Source organism: Orcinus orca, chromosome 18, assembly GCF_937001465.1.
Source record: "Orcinus orca chromosome 18, mOrcOrc1.1, whole genome shotgun sequence".
In the NCBI taxonomy this organism is placed as follows: domain Eukaryota; kingdom Metazoa; phylum Chordata; class Mammalia; order Artiodactyla; family Delphinidae; genus Orcinus; species Orcinus orca.
The window spans coordinates 53,102,980-53,121,325 of record NC_064576.1 but is presented as its reverse complement, the minus strand read 5'-3'; the positions used below and the strand labels follow the sequence as shown (position 1 = coordinate 53,121,325).

The window sequence follows — 18,346 nt, the reverse complement described above, 5'->3', positions numbered from 1 at the left end:
CCCTGCCCCCTTTCTGGAAATAATAATAGACATAGTGGTAGGTGTACAGATCCCAAAAGAAGGAGAAAATGGTCATGTGAGTGTTCAAGTAACTTTAACGCCCTCATGTCATTTCAGAATCTTTTGGTCCCTTGCTGTCTTATTGAGATCAGATGATGGCAAAAAGGAATTTTCAGTAAACTTTTTCACCACTCATTTCCACAAAAGCCACGTATCATGATTGAAACCACTTACAGATACAAATATTTAGTGGACAGTGACCCATAATTCTGGGGGAGCAGGAATATTCCAAAGGACTTTCCCTCGTAGGATGCCCAGGAGCATGAGGTAACCTCCTATGACTTACATGGAGCTGATGTGTAAAAAAATGTTTGAGCCTGTGCTTCCCCTCTGTGTTGGTCTCCTAGGGCTGCAATAACAAGTATTGCGGATTGCATGGTTTAAACAACAGAAAATTTTTTCTAACAGTTCTGGAGACTAGAAGTCCAAGATCAAGGTGCAGGTGGGATTGATTTCTCCTGAGGCCTCTCTCCTTGGCTTGCAGATCCTCACATGGCCTTTTCTTTGTGTGCACTTGGCCCTGGTATCTCTTCCTCTCCTTAAAGGGGACACCAGTCGTATTGGATTAGGGCCCCACCCTTATGACCTCATTTGACCTTAATCACCTCTCTAAGGGCCCAGTCTCCAAATACGATCACATCCTATGGTACTAGGAGTTAGGGTTTCAACATATGAATTTTGAGGGGAAACAGGTCACTTCATACACCCTCATTCTCTCAACAAACACTACTGAGAACTTACTAAGTGCCAGACTCTGTGGTGTGTGCTGTAGGAACAGAGATTAAAAACAAAAACAATGATCCATACTGATGTAAATAAATGGGAGAGAAGAGACAAATCTCTCATGCAAGAAGAATCCCAAACAGTTTATGCAGGTATTTTCCCTTCTAGGAGGGTGAGAAGCAGTCCCCATCCTTAGGGGTGAGCTGTGCATAGGGACTTCCTTCCTAAGAGGACAGCATGGAAAAGAGGGACTTTACCTGGAGAAACCTGACAAACACTACCTCCACCACGTGATCAAGGTCAACATCAACAGCAATAGGTCATGTGCATCGTATGTACCCTTGATAAGATGTGATGAAAATGGCACTTTACCTCCAGAACACGGAACCCCAGTCTAATTATAAGAAAAACATCAGACAAACACAAATTGAAGGATATTCTACAAGATACCTGACGAGGACTCCTCAAAACTGTCAAGGTCATCGAAAGCAAGGAAAGTCTGAGAAGCTGTCCCACTTAAGAGAAACATGACAGGAGACATGACATCTACATGCAGTGGAGTGTCCTGGAACAAAAAGAAAATGACATTAGGGAAAAACCAAGGAAATCTGGATAAAGGATGGACTTTAAATAATAACAGTGTATCAATATGGTTCAGTAATTGTAACCACTGTACCATACTAACGTAAGATGTTAATAACAGGGGAAACTGGGTGTGGAGTTTAGGGGAACTCTTTGTACTATCATAGCCATTTTTCTGTAAATCTAAACTGTTCTAATATAAAGTTTATTTAAAAAAAGAAAACCAACCAAAGAAATGATAGACATTGCCGGCCAGCCCAGAAACAGGGGAGAGAGAAGAGGGAGGAGACAGAATCGGGCGTGAGAAGTGTGGCTGCTGATCACAGGTGCTGCCCGCAGTCCTTGGAGGGCGGACTGTGGTCACATGCAGGTGTGCACTCCCTGCCTGTCGAGCCCAGAGGAGGCAGGGGCTTGACTGTGCCGGGAACTGGAGATGCTCAGAGAAGGCTTCCAGGAGGAGGTGACATTTGGGCTGAGTTTTGAAGAATGAGTAGAAGTATTAGCTAAGGGGAAGGGGAAGGGGAGGTGGAGGGGTGGAGGTGAATGGGACCTTTCTTGCTCAAGGAACAGCAAACTCAGTGGCACGAAGGTCTGAGGGCTGGGGTGCAGGGGGCCATGAGGGGCTGGGGTAGCGGCAGAGGGGTGAAGAAAGCCAGGACGGGTGTGTAGGTGCTTCGTACACCGCGTTAAGGAATTTCACTTTTATTCTTAAGGCAATGGGGAGCTGTTGAAGGACGTCACCCCTGATATCAGGGGGCTCACTAGAGTAAAGGGATGGGGAAAGAGGAGCAGGGAAGGGAGTTGGAGCAAAGAGCCTAACCTTGTAGACTTTGATCTGGGAGGAAGGTGAGGGGCCACCCTCTCAGGTTGCCCCTGTGGGTTGGGGAGCAGTGACTAGCTGGTTAGTAGTCCGGTGGATTCCCGAGAGACTCAGCGCAGAAAGACATGGGTTGAGACGGCGCTTGCTGTCTGCGGGTTCAGCCAGAGGACTATGTTTCCTGATGTGTCAGTCCTGCCTTCTCTTCTAGCCAGAGGTTGCCGAAGCCAGCAGTTGGGAAGAGCTGGCTGGTGAAGCTCCAGCCCTGACCAGTCCTCTGGAGATTACAGTTTCTCCTGGGAACCTCCTCTTGGATGTCTGGTTGCAAGCAGAATGCAGGTGGATGGCAGCGAGAGGGAGGAGCTGAGGTTTCTCTGGGTTCAGCCAGGAGCAAGTCCGCATACCTTCTGTTGCGTGTCTGTCCAAGCCAAAAGGCAGTGGGAGGGGAGCGGGTTGTCCCACAGCTGGCCATGGCTTGGGGCAAGGACAGAGAGCCAGTTTCCCCTTATAACCCCAGGATTTCCTGTTGGGGGAGGCATTCAGAATTTCCCTGGTGCCCTTTGGTCGGAAAGCGTGGGATATGGGATATGGCCTGGGCTCCTGGGACCTTGTTTCTGGTTCGTGGGCACTTTGAGGCAGAATTAGAACCGATTACAGAGTTCATGGTGGAAAAGAAAGGTTGTTGAAAACCAAAAGAACCTTCTGTGAGAAGCAAAACCCCCATAAATCTCTGCTCAAACCATGCACAAGATTTCTAAAGTTAGATAAGTGGGATGGACTAATTGATTTCAGAGCCTAAAACATGTTGCTGCAAATTTTGGGTTTTGGTATTAATAAATTCCACAGGATTCAAAAGAAATTAAAGCAGGAAGCTAGAGCCTTTTCAAGGCAGAGAGAATTTTAATCATTGATTAGTCTTTTTTTTTTTTCCCCTCAAAGTCATTGTTCGGTGAGTGTAAGTGCACAAGACTTCTGATTCAGGCCTTCCTTTGCATCCGATGGCTTGAACCCTCCTGTTCTAAGTGGGTCACAATCCACTTTTGAAATGGAAATGAAGTCTGCACGGCAGTCTCAACCTCAGAGCCCTGGGACCCGGGCCCAGTCAGGGTATGGGCAGAGTCTGGCGTTATAAATTTCTCCGTAGATCTGAGAGCAGTTTTAAGACCATTGATCTCACGTCATCCAGAATCGAGATGGAGTGACAGCTGATAAACTGCATGGTGGCAGGCTGAGGCCTTGGAAAAAAAAAAGTCTAGATGTGGGATAAAAAAATAGGCTGATGGATTAGTTATCGGCCTCCCAGTCCCCCTTACCCTGGATTCTTTCTGAACACTATGGAAGCATTTATTTTCAGGTAATTTTATAGTTGTCTTTTTGTCCTTCAGAGGTGCTTTGGTCTATGAAATCTCTCAGGGAGTTTAGATGAAATCATTCTTATATGTATTGCTCGATGGTCCTCATAGCTCTGCTCTTAGGTCTAAACCCTTTGGGGGCTTTTCCCTGCAGGGAACTGGCATGCAAATAACCATCAGCATTTAATGCTAATTTATGATTCTTTAGCAGCTAAAGAATCACTAAACACTGCTTGGTTTAACAGCGACAGGTAGGGAAAGAGGAATGTCGGTGGGAGTGGGAATAGGAGACGGGATGCTCTGTGGCCAATACGTAAATGAGTATTTCTTTTCCCCCAACCTTTTGGCATCCTCTCTTGATTCCAGCTCCTCGGTCCAAAGGGCAGTGTGACTCACATGTTGGTCCAAGAAGGCCTGGGGCACTTCAGAGAGATCTTGAGCAGGGGACGTGAGAGGGCCAGGGTGATTAGGGGAGTGTGGCGGATCATTTGTGTTCCAGGATGAATAAAGCTTGAATTCTTGCTGCCCCGGCTCCGAGCTCCCGCTTTGGCGTCCAGTGTGGGAACCCGAGATGGGGAAGAATGGGCTGCTCCGTGCATTGAACCCAGAGCCCTCCCGGGCACAGCCGGCTGTTTGTAGGGCATCAATCTTGCTCTGCTTTGCTTTGCCTGGGGAGCCTTGTATAGAGAGGCCCATGGTCTCAGGGGACTGAGAAGAGTGTTGGATGGAGGGATCAGAGCCTCCACAGGGAAAAATAATGTGACAAGCTGTCAGAACATGGCGACTGGGTGACTCCTGTTCCCTCCGTGGCCAGGGGGCCCCGCCGGGCCCTGTGTCCTTCAGGGCTGGGAGCAGGGAGGAGGGAACAATATAGGATGTGTGATGGATTACACACCTTTCCATCAAACCCTGGTGGAGGTTTTGCTGGCCTTCTAGAAAAGGAGAAGTGGAGTGGCTTTTTCCAGGAGTTGACTGTCGTGAGTAGAATATTTTGGGAGGGGGATTCTAGTGCTAAGGAGGCCATGGAATCTATAGGGATCAGAAAGGCTGTTCACTGAAGTCAACTGAAGAGACAGGCTTCCAGGAGGAAATTCAGAGGCAACAGCAAAATATAATTTGTTGAAGTCTGGGGTAGGAGTTCCTTAATTTGGGATGATTGGATCAGAAGGGTGGGCTAGGTTATGCTTCAGCAACAAACTACGCCCCCCCAGCCCCAAATCTTAGTGACTTAAAACAACAGGTATATTTCTTGCTTATTCCCCAGCTGGGCTGGGGGATGGTCTATATGTTGTCTTTCCTTGGGACCTAGACCGATGGAGGAGCCATCTGGATCTTGCTCCTTGACGTGACAGAAGGAAGAGGGAATGCATCAGATTGTGCACTGGCTCTTAAAATTTCCACACTTCACTTCTGCTTACATTTCTTCGTTCATTTCAAAGCCCTGTACTGTAGTACGAAGCTCGTTCTGCCTGGTTATTAGAAGGCAGGCTTTTGGGAAGAGCAGGAGAGTTGGACAAAACCTTTAGACAGGCTGAGTGCCAGGGTACAATGCTCTGAGCTGGTCTCCCCTTCTCAGGTCTTGGACAAATCATTACTTTTTTTTTGGTTGCTGCAGGAAAATAGTAGCTGGGAGAAATGCCGGTCAAAGGCATATGTGCCTCTAAATTCAAGGAAGGTCAGAAAGAAATTAGAAGTGTCCTTGTGTGACACATTCCATAAAGTATAGGCTAAATTACAGCTTCAGACTAATTAGTGAGGAAATCCCCCAAGAGTGAAAGATTGAGTATTGGTAATGGGATTACGTGTCCTTTTGCTGGTGCTTGGGGAAAACTTGCATAAAGTATCTTCACTAATCACGCTCTTAATGGCTTTTACTTTTACCACCATCAACTGACTACCAGGATCAAAAACGTTTTACCAAGCAACTTTCAGAGCGTGGAACTATGCTCTGCCGAAGGCTTTACAGTTGGGTTAAACCATCTGCCTTTTAGGGGGTTTACAATCACGTGGACGGAAGTACCCAGGGCAGCCAAACAAATACAGAGAACAACATGAATATGGATGTTGACACTCTGGGAAGCCTGCAGAATAAATGCTTTTTTTTTTGCTGGGTAATCAGTAAAGAGGGGATCATGAACAATTTTTAGGAAGAACTGAACCAGGAGAATTTAGTTCATTGTTACGGTGCCATCCGTAGTGGGAGGCGCTGGGATATAAGCTCTTGCCCTCTAAGACATTATGGTCAGTAGAGAGGGCAGCTGCACCATTGCACCACTGCACATCAGTGTGATGTGGTTAGTAATAAATAATGATACCTTTAGTGAGAAATTTCCAGGAGAGAAGATCAGTTTCCAGGAGCTCAGTTAAAAAGGGGAGGAGGGCTTCCCTGGTGGCGCAGTGGTTGAAAGTCCGCCTGCCGATGCAGGGGACGCGGGTTCGTGCCCCAGTCTGGGAGGATCCCACATGCCGCAGAGCGGCTGGGCCCGTGAGCCATGGCCGCTGAGCCTGCGCGTCCGGAGCCTGTGCTCAGCAGCGGGAGAGGCCGCAAGGGTGAGAGGCCCGCATACCACAAAAAAAAAAAAAAAAAAAAACGGGGAGATGGCTCAGGGAGCTCTTTGTGAGAAAGAGGGGCTATTTTAGGTCAAGCTTTGGACTTGGGAGTAAGCCTAGGGCAGGGATGATTGCCACTGTGTACTTCCAAAACTCCGTTTATAACCACCAATATCCAAAAGACCCAGAGAATAAAACGTCTATTAAAGATAAATGTAATAGAATATTCACATCTTTTTTGGAAGTAGGTGAAGCATAAGTAATACACAAAATAATACATTACTTTATTTTATTGTTATTATTATTTTTTGCGGTACGCGGGCCTCTCACTGTTGTGGCCTCTCCCGTTGCGGAGCACAGGCTCCGGACGCGCAGGCTCAGCGGCCATGGTTCACGGGCCCAGCCGCTCCGCAGCATGTGGGATCTTCCTGGACCAGGGCACAAACCCGTGTGCCCTGCATCGGCAGGCGGACTCTCAACCACTGTGCCACCAGGGAAGCCCATACATTATTTTAATATAGAATTTAGAGAATTCGAGGAGACACGATGCTGGTATCCTGGTCTAAACGTTGTTTCCGAATTTGTTGAATGAAATGGGTAATTCCCACCTATCTCAGAGTTGAGGTGAGGTTTCCACGATATAAGGAATAAAGAGACCCTTTAACAACAGTAAAGTATTATATACATTAAGCCCCAGTTTTACAGGCAAGTGTGGCAGGTAGGAAATGATGAGGGAAGGGAAGCAGTTTGGGCAACTGCTGAAAGGCAAGAAAGAGGTTAGATCTGAAGTCCATGGGAAAGTTTTCAGTGCCTTTGATCCAAGAGGTGGGGGGCAGGTAAGGGGAAGGCAGGTAAAGATCTCACCTGGGGATGGGAGGAGCTAGAGGCTGGACATGCATAGAGAGGAGGTTGTTCACCCCTTTATCCACAGTGTCTGGCATAAAGAAGTCACCAACAAATATGTGTTGGAATGAATGAATGAATGAACGAAATAGATGCCTTTCAGTTGTACGAGGGACACAATATCGACTCCCTGCCACCACACATAAGCAGGAGACTCCCGGGTAATTTTAGTAAGTGTGAATTGGGAAAGGTGGTCAGGGCAGATCCAGTGTCTGAGATTCAGCCCAAACATGATGTCTCGAGTCCCCTCAGCTAAGACAGGAGGTGGCCAGACCTTGGACAGTGCTACCAGGAAGTTGAGATGCTACAGATGCAATGCCCCAGTTCCAGACTGGAAGGACATCCTGCCTATTCTGCCTCCTCTGGATTCCATACCTGGAAGCGTTTGGCCCCTCTTCCCTGAGAGCCCCCAGACGGATTCCAACTCCTCTAGACAGGGCTGGCTGCCTCCCATTCACCCCTTCTCAACTCCAGGCTGCTCAAGCTACCTCCAGGATCTGACCTTCGACATCAGCATCTTTCTTCTTTATCAGGGGCTTTCTGGCATCACCACTTCCCCACCTCCAGCTCTCCTGATGCCAAACCCAGCTTAGAGGTGATTCTAGTTCATTCCTAGATAAGCTCATATTATTGGGTTGGCCAAAAAGTTCATTCAAGTTTTTCCGTAGGATGTTACGGAAAAACCTGAATGAACTTTTTGGCCAACCCAATACATGTCATTTATCAAAATCACATTCATATATTAAGTCTTGTCTCTAGGAGAATGGGATACAGTCCTAGTACACATCTTGGAAAGTTAGTTACTTATTGTACATCCTTTTAATATGTTCTGGCTGGCTCTGTGTGTGTCCTGTCCTACTCTGTAGGTATTCCCAAGACTTAGAATGCAGCCCTTGGCTGATAATAATAGCAGTCATATTTCTAATAATGGTTACCGCATTGAACACTTGATTCTTGCCATATATTGTGCTAGGCAGTTCACATACTTAATTTAATTCAACCACTCTGTAAAGTAGGTATTATTAGGACAAATTTCAAAGAAACTGAGGCTCAGAGAAATTAAATAATGTCTGCAAGGGCTCCCAGCTGGTTCATGGCAAGGAAACATGTAACTTCAATTCTAAAGGTTCACTTCGTAGTTTATGGAACTATGCCCCAACTTTACCACCATCTTGCTCTCCAGAAATGTGTGCTCCTTTGGTCCCTCCATACTCCCAGAGGCTCTTCAAGGTTTTCAGATATTCAGGACATTAGCTTTTCCACTGCCAGCCCTGGCCCTTCTCTTGAGCTTTACTCTATACCTTTTAGTTTGACGTCTTGTTGGGATGCCCAGCTATAATTTCCCAGAGAGCAGGCAGGAAAAAAACTCATCCCATCACTTCTCCAACTGGTTCTTTTTTCCACATCATTCTCTCTGTTGGGAACACACTGTCTTTCAGTCCCCCAGACAGGAATCAGGTTTATATGTCCACACTCCCTCATTCCCTCTAACCATCAGTTTTTTAAAGGGTTAGGTTCTGTTCCAAAATTCTCTTGCATCTCCGTCTGACTTCTCAGACTATGGCCCCCACCCTAGGTCAGGCCTCTTCCGCTCAGGCCTGGTTGATTGAAATATCTTCTGAAGTGAGCCGGCTGCTAGAACACACAGCAGCTTTGTGTACATTAGAAAAAGGCTCTCTTTTCTTTGGATGGATGCAGTCCCAAGTCAGGGCACATGACTTGGCAAGCAGAGCACAGGCTGGAATTCAACTCCCAGTGGCTACTTCAGTCGGGAGAACTTGTGCAGTGAACAGCCTGTACAACTGTGCATGGTGACCCCAGAAGTGATGCTTCTCCTTGCCTCATGTTTCTCCCTCTTCAAAACATTCTCAGCTAGGGTTATTGGCACGGGCATTGACCAATCAGAATGGACACTGACCTTAGCCTGGGAGCAGGTTCTACAGGCTTCCGCTGAGCAGGCAATGACCCTTTAATTGCTGGATTGCGGGAAGCTGAGGAGATCACTGGGGAGGGGCTAGGTGGCACTCGGGAGTTCACGGCAGTGGATTTTTACCAGTCTGTGTCACGGATTTCAGTACATATTTTAACAACTGGCACAGCATTTCCCTGGTGTGTGTGGGCTGAATATGAACTCTGCTTATCCCACTCTGAGGAACTCTCCACAGGTTGAGATCCAACTCCATTCATCGATGGTGTCTGGATATTTACCACTTAGCAATCATCAGTTTCTCTTGACAACAAGGACCTTAACATAAATGATTGTTTTAGGATAGGCTTAAATTTAGGGGTGGTTTGCTCAGAGCAAGTTCAGGCCATTTGAAGAAATGCCTCCAGGGGGCGCTCAAGATGTCCTCCTCTCTCCTCAACCTCCCAATCGTTCCACCGCTCCTCCAACCCCACTGCCCCCCAACAGGAGGACACCCAGCCTGAGGTTAAGACCTAAAGGGGGGACTTTCCTGACGGTCCAGTGGTTGGGGACTTCGCCTTCCAGTGCAGGGCGTACGGGTTTGATCCCTGGTCAGGAGCTAGGATCCCACATGCCTGGGGGCCAAAAAACCAAAACGTTAAAAAAACAAAACAAAACAAAACAAACCCATAAGCAATATTGTAACAAATTCAATAAAGACTTTTAAAAAATTGGTCCACATCAAAAAAATCTTAAAAAAAAAAAGACCTAAAGGGGTCCACAGAGACATGCAAATGGGCTATGGGATACGGGAGAGACACAGATGTTAAAGTTGGCAGACATTAACACAGATGTTAAACCTGGCCATCTCTATCTCTCCATATAAAGTACTAAGGTTTACTCTTTTTCTAACTACTTCCCATCCCAACAGGTGGTCAAGATCTTGGTATTTCCTTGACTATGCAGTAAAAAACTGGGCAGAAAATAGAAGCTGCTTGAAGAGGCCAGAGGGGAAGGAGAGAAAGGGGTAGGCTTCTGGGGGTGGGAACGGGAGTGTGTTTGGAGTTGTCCCTCTGTTAGCAAAGACACAGGTGACCAGGCCCTGGGGAGGGGCCATGCCTTGGAGGGCCAGGGGAGTCTGGCTCTCTGGGTCTCCCAGCCTCACTGGAACGAAGGGACTATCTGATGTCCTAGTATAGCTGGTATGACTCTCTGATGGGAGGGATCCCTGCATGCAGAAGCCAGTGGGAACTTTGGAACCTGGTAAGAGGAGGCCCAATACTGACTACATGGAGTTTCTGGCCAGTTCAGCAGGATGGTGTTTTAGAGCTGCATGTAATGAAGAAAATAGAATAGATCTTTTATGCCTGTATTTGTGAACAAAGTTTTATACTCAAAGCTTTCTCCAGGCCTCTCTCACGTGTATCTAACTCTCTACCTCTGCCTCTGTCTCTCACCTCCTCTCCCTTTTTAAACTGTTGCTCCCATGTGGCTGATGTGAGACTCTGGGTCTTGGCTGCCTGCTACAGAGGGGAGCCTCTCTGTACAGCCCAGCGGAAACCAGCAGTGGCTCAGAAATGGGACAGGCAGCTCTGCCAGGGGCTCAACTTCATGCATGTCTCTTTCCCTGCCTTCTCCCCTGTCTGAGAGCAAACACCTAGGGGCCAGAATCAGTCTGTGGACCAGGGGTAGGGGCCAAGGAGGCTGGTCAGCCTCTCTCTTTCCGGGTCCTGAGTCTGAGGCAAAAAATATCCCTGAAGGGCGAGTCGAAGTCTCACATCCCTTTTCCTCTTCTGCCTTAATAATACGACCCTAAAGTCTTAGCTGGGCACACGGCCATCTAGAATCAAGACTACGTTTCTCAGCCATCCCTGTAGCTAGATACGGCTATGAGACTAAGTTCTGGTGTGGGCATATGAGCAGAAATGTCCTGTGTGATTTTTGGGAAATGACCTGGATGGCTGCGACCTTATTTGTCTTTCTTTCTTTTTCTATCTAGAATAGGAGTTAGCAAACTTCTTCTGTAGGACCAGATAGTGTTTCTAGCTCTGTGGGCCTTACGATCTCTGTTGCAGCTACACAGTTCTGCTGTTGATCTGTGGAAGCAGCTACAGACTATATGTAAACAAATGGGTATGGCCGTGTTCCAGGAAGGTCTTATTTATGAAAAAATGTTGGGGGTGTTCAGATTTAACTTGTGGGTGGTAGTTTGCCCGTCCCTGGTGTAGGATGCATATGTGGTGGCTGGAGTGAGAACAGCCATGTTGAACCATGAAGCGAAAACCATGTACTGAGGATGTCAGAGAAATAAGCTCGAAGGAGCTTGAGTTCCCAGTTTTCACAGAGCCATTCTGCGAGCCTTCTGGATTTCATTTACGTGAGAAAAATAAAGTTCTATCTTGTTTATGCTACAATCAGTTGCAGATGGGTTTAATTCAGACTGATACACCATTCATGTGTGGTTAAGCCCAACTTACCAGAGTAGGAGACTATTGAAAAATATGAGATCAAAGATCTAACAAGGAGGGCTTCCCTGGTGGCGCAGTGGTTGAGAGTCCGCCTGCCGATGCAGGGGACACAGGTTCGTGCCCCGGTCCGGGAAGATCCCACATGCCGCGGAGTGGCTGGGCCCGTGAGCCGTGGCCGCTGAGCCTGCGTGTCCGGAGCCTGTGCCCCGCAACGGGAGAGGCCACAACGGTGAGAAGCTGGCGTACCGCAAAAAAAAAAAAAAAGATCTAACAAGGAATGAAGGATGCATTTTCCAGGAGTGTGTTCTGTACTCTGTATACCTCTGGAATTCCCCACCCATTTCGATTAACTGAGGCCACAAATAAACCTTTGGGTTGATCTTTGTATGATCCACCAGGTGGTGAGGGGCTTTCAGAGAAAGTCAGCGTAACTGACTTGTGGTCCGTGTAACTGACAGGACTTGGGGGTGGCAGGATGCAGCAACCCACCTGTCTGCCAGCTCAGCACACAGGAGCCCAGCTCAGACAGATGCTAACGAGCTTTACAAGCTGTAAATGCAAGTGCTCTGAGTTTTAGCACTTTTTTGGGGGGGGTAGGGGTTTGGCTCTCAGTTGGAAGTTGTCCCTGGAATCAGTAGTATTGGGTGAGCCTCTGGTGCCCTTTAGTAACTCTTCCCATGACTTAATTTCTTGTGCCCGACCGGGACCGACTGCTGAATTCCTTGGGGAAATGCCAAAGCCCAGCTTGTAGAATTTGGGAGTCTCATGCAAACAGAGAGAATCACAGGGTAATGGGAAATTAAAGAGCTATGGGAAAAACTCTGCAACTTGGCTCTGATTCCAAGAATGTTTCCTCCCTGACAGCTGCTGGAACGTTGCAGCTGACTCTTTGCTAGGAGCCTCAGCCACTCTTCTGCTCCTCCAAGCAATGCTGCAGTTGCTCCTTCGGGCAGACTGGGGTGCTTTATGGGAGACGGGGGGTTGTTATTCCCTGAGATGAGAAAGTGGAGTGGTGATGTGGCCACACTGTCTTCAAGCATTTAAGGGTGTGTGTGTGTGTGCGTGTGCGTGTGCGTGTGTGTGTGTGTGTGTGTTGTTTAATGAGGCAATTGTGGGCAAACTGTTGCCTATATTTCACGAAAGAGGGAAGAAATGGGCTACTTTTGATAAGACGTGAAGAAGGAAATCTTAGCCTTCTTACAGTGATGAGCTGCTGCGCTGGGAAGCTAAAGTTAGGGCACCGAATCCCTGATCTGAGATGGTGCAGGGTTGGGTGAGGAGCACAGATTTCAGAGTCCCACAGGCCTGGGTACACACCCTGGCTCAGCCTCTCACTTGTTGGTGGCCTTGGGCATGTTGCTCAACCTCTCTGCCCCTTCGTTCCCTGGCTCACAGGGTAGCTCTCTGATAACCAGGGACTCAGGTTCCTTCTAGTTTGTTTCTCTGCCATCCTCAGTAGATACTTTCACCTCATGGTCCAAGATGGCTGCTCTCACTCCAGCCACCACACATGCATTCCAGACCAGGGATGGGCAAACCATGACCCACAAGTCAAATCCAGTCCTTCATCTTGTTTTGGTTGGCAGGTGTTAGTACTGCTGAGATGCCAGGGATGCTGTAAAGAATGGATGTAATAATGTTCATGAAGTGTTTAAACTCAGAGCAAATGCTCAGAAAATATGAAGAAAACAGCTGAGTATCCAAAGGCCCCATGCAGTTCAGACCTTCAGCCTAAGTGAGGCAGTTTAGGCAACGCCTGGCATCTGTTCAGGTTGAATCGCGTTGAGGACCATGACAACTTCCATTGTGAAGGCCTTTCTGGTTTCCTTCTTTCATGTCTTCATCTTCTGGATCTCAGGTCACAGCTTCTTCTGGAAGACTTCCCTGGCTTCCCTGGCTTGGTCAAAGCCCTCAGCACATACTCTCGGGACCCCTTGGACCCTGCTTTGTTGCACTGGCCTCAACAGCTGCTGTTCATGGTTTATGGGATCTCTTGGTTAATGCCTGTCTCCCCCATCAGACTGGGAGTTTCTAGAGGGCAGGGGCCGTGTCTGTTTTTCTCACCACCATCATATCCTCAGCAGCTCCTCAGTACCTAGTGAGTAGTAGATGCTCAAGAAATGTTTGTAGGATGAATGGCTAAGTGACGGTCCCTCTGGCTGTGTTTAAATCAGCGCTATCTGTTCTCTCAGATCTATCTGCATAATGATTTTCCTAACATGAGCGGTCTGCCCTTTGCCCCCAGCGTCATATGCCCATCAGGAGGGGGCTTGGACCTCACTGAGCTCCAAAACGTCTGGTTCAGGAGGCTGGAGGCTGACCAGAGGCTTCAAGAGGGTAAAGGGTCAAAAGGCTGGGGAGCTGTCAGATGGCAAAAGAATTTTGCTTTAGCTGGGCTGCTGCATAAGTATCCGCTTTCAAAGGCTTCCGGCTAATCAGAATTTCAAAGGATACTTTTAAATGGGATAGGGTTCTACCTGAAAGAGCAAAACATGAGGCTTTGGAGCTGTTTATTCCTCTAGTTGCTATTCTAGGCTTGTATCAGAGCTAGCTGGGACCTCGCGATTTTATTTTCATTCCTGCACAAAATGGAAAAAATCTCATGTGTTGGCAGGATGGTGACGATGGCAAGACCGCAAAGAAATAATCCACCCAGCTCCCTGCCTCCGTTATTCTAAGGGGATAGTTACAGACAAGGGCATTCTTAGCCTACTAGTCCTATGACATAGGCATAAACTTGCCTCCTGCCTTTACCAAAACAGCCTTGGCGAGTCTTCATGGGTTAGACAGATCCCCAAACACAGAAGAGCAGTTCATGTAGAAAGTGCTGAAAATCCACTTTGACGTTCAAATCACTGGGATTAACACTTTTCCTCGTTTTTATAACTGCTGCTTTCAACTATAGCAGTCTTGGGGAAAACGGTATAGAAGAAAATATAAAACAACCCAAACAACCCCTTCTCAAAATTGTGGCCGGGGTGGCGAGGAAGCTGGGAGAGTACATGAATACATATGGCATTTTAAAAACCTGCACCTGCTCTTCTCAGACCAGCTGGCAGGCTGCTCAAAAAAAAAGTCCTGTTCTTTCTGGGAATACTCAGGACTGAAAGGAGTTGATAGGAGCTTTCTGGAATTGATTGCATGAAGACTGTGCCAACCATCATTTCAGACGTTTGAACAGAATTACCACAGGTACTGTATTTTAAAGAGTGGCTTTGCAGTGTCGACACCCTGTAAGTTTCGCATACGCCTAAGAAATGGCAGAAGAACACACATCTGCTTTACACGAGAAATTGTTGTTTCCATACTAAGTTGCTTTATAACCAGGTTCCTGCTGCTACTTTGAAATGCAGAGGAACAAGAGTATTCATCACCCCAGCTGAACAGCAGAAACATCAGGCAACAGCTGGGAGGTGGCCTGTGCAGATTCCTAAGTGGGGCCCCATCCTCCTGGGCCTCTGGGCCCAGCATTTGGAGAATTAATTCATTGCACAAGGCCTCCTGGTGACCTGCCTCTCACCCCTTGGCCATCCTGGAGCCTGCATCCTTGATTCGGGTTCTTAGAATCTAACTTCTTGGAGACAGTTACTGAAATTTAATGGAAAGCATGCCAAAAAGATGATGTATTTGGGCCAATTCGATAAAAAACTGTGCCTGGGCATCCCTCCTGAGAAATTACATTTAGTTTCTCAGAGCACACAAGCCCAAAGGGTCCAAATAGCCAAACTCTGCTATTGAAAACCATCCAGGGTTCTTGCTGTGCCGTTTATTGAGTGCAATTGCATTATCTAATGAATAATCAATGCTCAGCTGACACCTGAGGGTCCAAACACTAATCCTGAACTAAACTTACTGATTTGTTCTCTGTTTCTAATCTTTACCACTGAGCTTATTCTCCTAACGCTGAACCCATCTTTGGCACAGCCCTTCAGCTCACCAGTTTCAGTGGTCACATCCGGAACCGCAGATGTTAGAGTTTAGGAGGGGTGAACAACAGATCCACCTGAGACTTTAATCTGCCATTAGCTATTTTATTTTTCTCATTCATTTATTCACTCATTCATTCATTCACTCACTTGTTTGACAAATATTTCTTTGACAGTGACTTTGCCCATTCTGGGCCCAAGGAATGATTTTTTAAAAATTTTATTTTATTTATTTTTTTATACAGCAGGTTCTTGTTAGTCATCCATTTTATACACATCACTATATACATGTCAATCCCATTCGCCCAATTCATCACACCACCCACCCCCCACCCCCACCACTTTCCCCCCTTGGTGTCCATACATTTGTTCTCTACATCTGTGTCTCTATTTCTGCCCTGCAAAATGGTTCATCTGTACCATTTTTCTAGGTTCCACATATATGCATTAATATATGATATTTGTTTTTCTCTTTCTGACTTACTTCACTCGTATGACAGTCTCTAGATTAATCCATGTCTCTACAAATACCCAATTTCATTCCTTTTTATGGCTGAGTAACATTCCATTGTATATATGTATCACATCTTCTTTATCCATTAGTCTGTTGATGGGCATTTAGGTTGCTTCTGTGACCTGGCTATTGTAAATAGTGCTGCAGTGAACATTGGAGTGCATGTGTCTTTTTTTTAAAAATATTTATTTATTTATTTATTTTGGCTGCGCTGGGTCTTATTTGCGGCACGCAGGACCTTTGTTGTGGCATGCGGGCTTCTTAGTTGTGGCATGCGAAATCTTAGTTGCAGCATGCATGTGGGATCTAGTTCCCCAACCAGGGATCGAACCTGGACCCCCTGCATTGGCAGTGCAGAGTCTTACCCACTGGACCACCAGGGAAGTCACTCATGTGTCTTTTTGAATTATGGTTTTCTCTGGGTATATGCCCAGTGGTGGGATTGCTGGGTCACACGGTAATTCTATTTTTAGTTTTTTAAGGAACCTCCATACTGTTCTCCATAGTGGCTGTATCAATTTACATTCCCACCAACAGTGCAAGAGTGTTCCCTTTTCTCCACACCTTCTCCAGCATTTGTTGTTTGTAGATTTTCTGATGATGCCCATTCTAACTGGTGTGAGGTGATCCCTCATTGTAGTTTTGATTTGCATTTCTCTATTAATTAGTGATGTTGATCAGCTTTTCATGTGCTTCTTGTCCATCTGTATGTCTTCTTTGGAGAAATGTCTATTTAGGTCTCCTCCCCATTTTTTGATTGGGTTGTTTATTTTTTTAAAATTGAGCTGCATAAGCTGTTTTTATATTTTGGAGACTAATCCTTTGTCCATTGATTCATTTGCAAATATTTTCTCCCATTCTGGGGGTTGTCTTTTCGTCTTGTTTGTAGTTTCCTTTGCTTTGCAAAAGCTTTTAAGTTACATTAGGTGCGATTTGTTTATTTTTGTTTTTATTTCCATTACTCTAGGAGGTGGATCAAAGAAGATCTTCCTGTGATTTATGTCAAAGAGTGTTCTTCCTATGTTTTCCTCTAAGAGTTTTACAGTGTCCGGTCTTACATTTAGGTCTCTAATCATTTTGAGTTTATTTCTGTGTATGGTGTTAGGGAGTGTTCTAATTTCATTCTTTTACATGTAGCTGTCCAGTTTTCCCAGCACCACTTATTGAGGAGACTGTCTTTTCACCATTGTATATCCTTGCCCCCTTGTCATATATTAGTTGACCATAGGTGCGTGGGTTTATCTCTGGGCTTTCTATCCTGTTCCATTGATCTATATTTCTGTTTTTGTGCCAGTACCATATTGTCTTGATTACTGTAGTTTTGTAGTATAGTCTGAAGTCAGGGAATCTGATTCCTCCAACTCCTTTTTTTTCCCCTCAATACTGCTTTGGCTATTTGGGATCTTTTGTGTCTCCATACAAATTTTAAGATTTTTGTTCTAGTTCTGTAAAAAATGCCATTGGTAATTTGATAGGGATTGCATTGAATCTGTAGATTGCTTTGGGTAGTATAGTCATTTTCACAATATTGGTTCTTCCAATCCAAGAACATGGTATATCTCTCCATCTGTTGGTATCATCTTTAATTTCTTTCATCAGTGTCTTATAGTTTTCTGCATACAGGTCTTTTGTCTCCCTAGGTAAGTTTGTTCCTAGGAATTTTATTCTTTTTATTGCAATGGTAAATGGGAGTGTTTCCTTAATTTCTCTTTCAGATTTTTCATCATTAGTGTATAGGAATGCAAGAGATATCTGTGCATTAATTTTGTATCCTGCAACTTTACCAAATTCATTGATTAACTCTAGTAGTTTTCTGGTGACATCTTTAGGATTCTCTATGTATAGTATCATGCATCTGCAAACAGGGACAGTTTTACTTCTTCTTTTCTAATTTGTATTCTTTTATTTCTCTTTCTTCTCTGATTGCCATGGCTGGGACTTCCAAAACAATGTTGAATAGTGGTGAGAGTGGACATCCTTGTCTTGTTCCTGATCATAGAGGAAATGCTTTCTGTTTTTCACCATTGAGAATGATGTTTGCTGTGTGTTTGTCATATATGGCCTTTATTATGTTGAGGTAGGTTCCCTCTAGGCCCACTTTCTGGAGAGTTTTTATCATAAATGGTGTTGAATTTTGTCAAAAGCTTTCTCTGCATCCATTGAGATGATCATATGGTGTCTCTCCTTCAGTTTGTTAATATGGTGTATCACATTGATTGATTTGCATATATTGAAGAATCCTTGCATCCCTGGGATAAATCCCACTTGATCATGGTGTATGATCCTTTTAATGTGTTGGATTCTGTTTGCTAGTATTTTGTTGAGGATTTTTGCATCTATGTTCATAAGTGATATTGGTCTGTAATTTTCTTTTTTTGTAGTATCTTTGTCTGGTTTTGGTATCACGGTGATGGTGGCCTCATAGAATGAGTTTGAGAGTGGTCCTTCCTCTGCAATTTTTTGGAAGAGTTTGAGAAGGAAGGGTGTTAGCTCTTCTCTAAATGTTTGATAGAATTCACCCGTGAAGCCATCTGGTGCTGGACTT

The 18,346-nt window shown here is 45.8% G+C and overlaps 1 non-coding gene across 1 annotated transcript; it reads right to left on the bottom strand.

Annotated features, from left to right (window-relative positions):
• Positions 1-16,111: 16,111 nt before the first annotated feature.
• TRNAG-GCC (transfer RNA glycine (anticodon GCC)) lies at positions 16,112-16,184 on the bottom strand. The gene has a single exon. It is a non-coding gene; the product is annotated as a tRNA-Gly (tRNA).
• Positions 16,185-18,346: the final 2,162 nt, after the last annotated feature.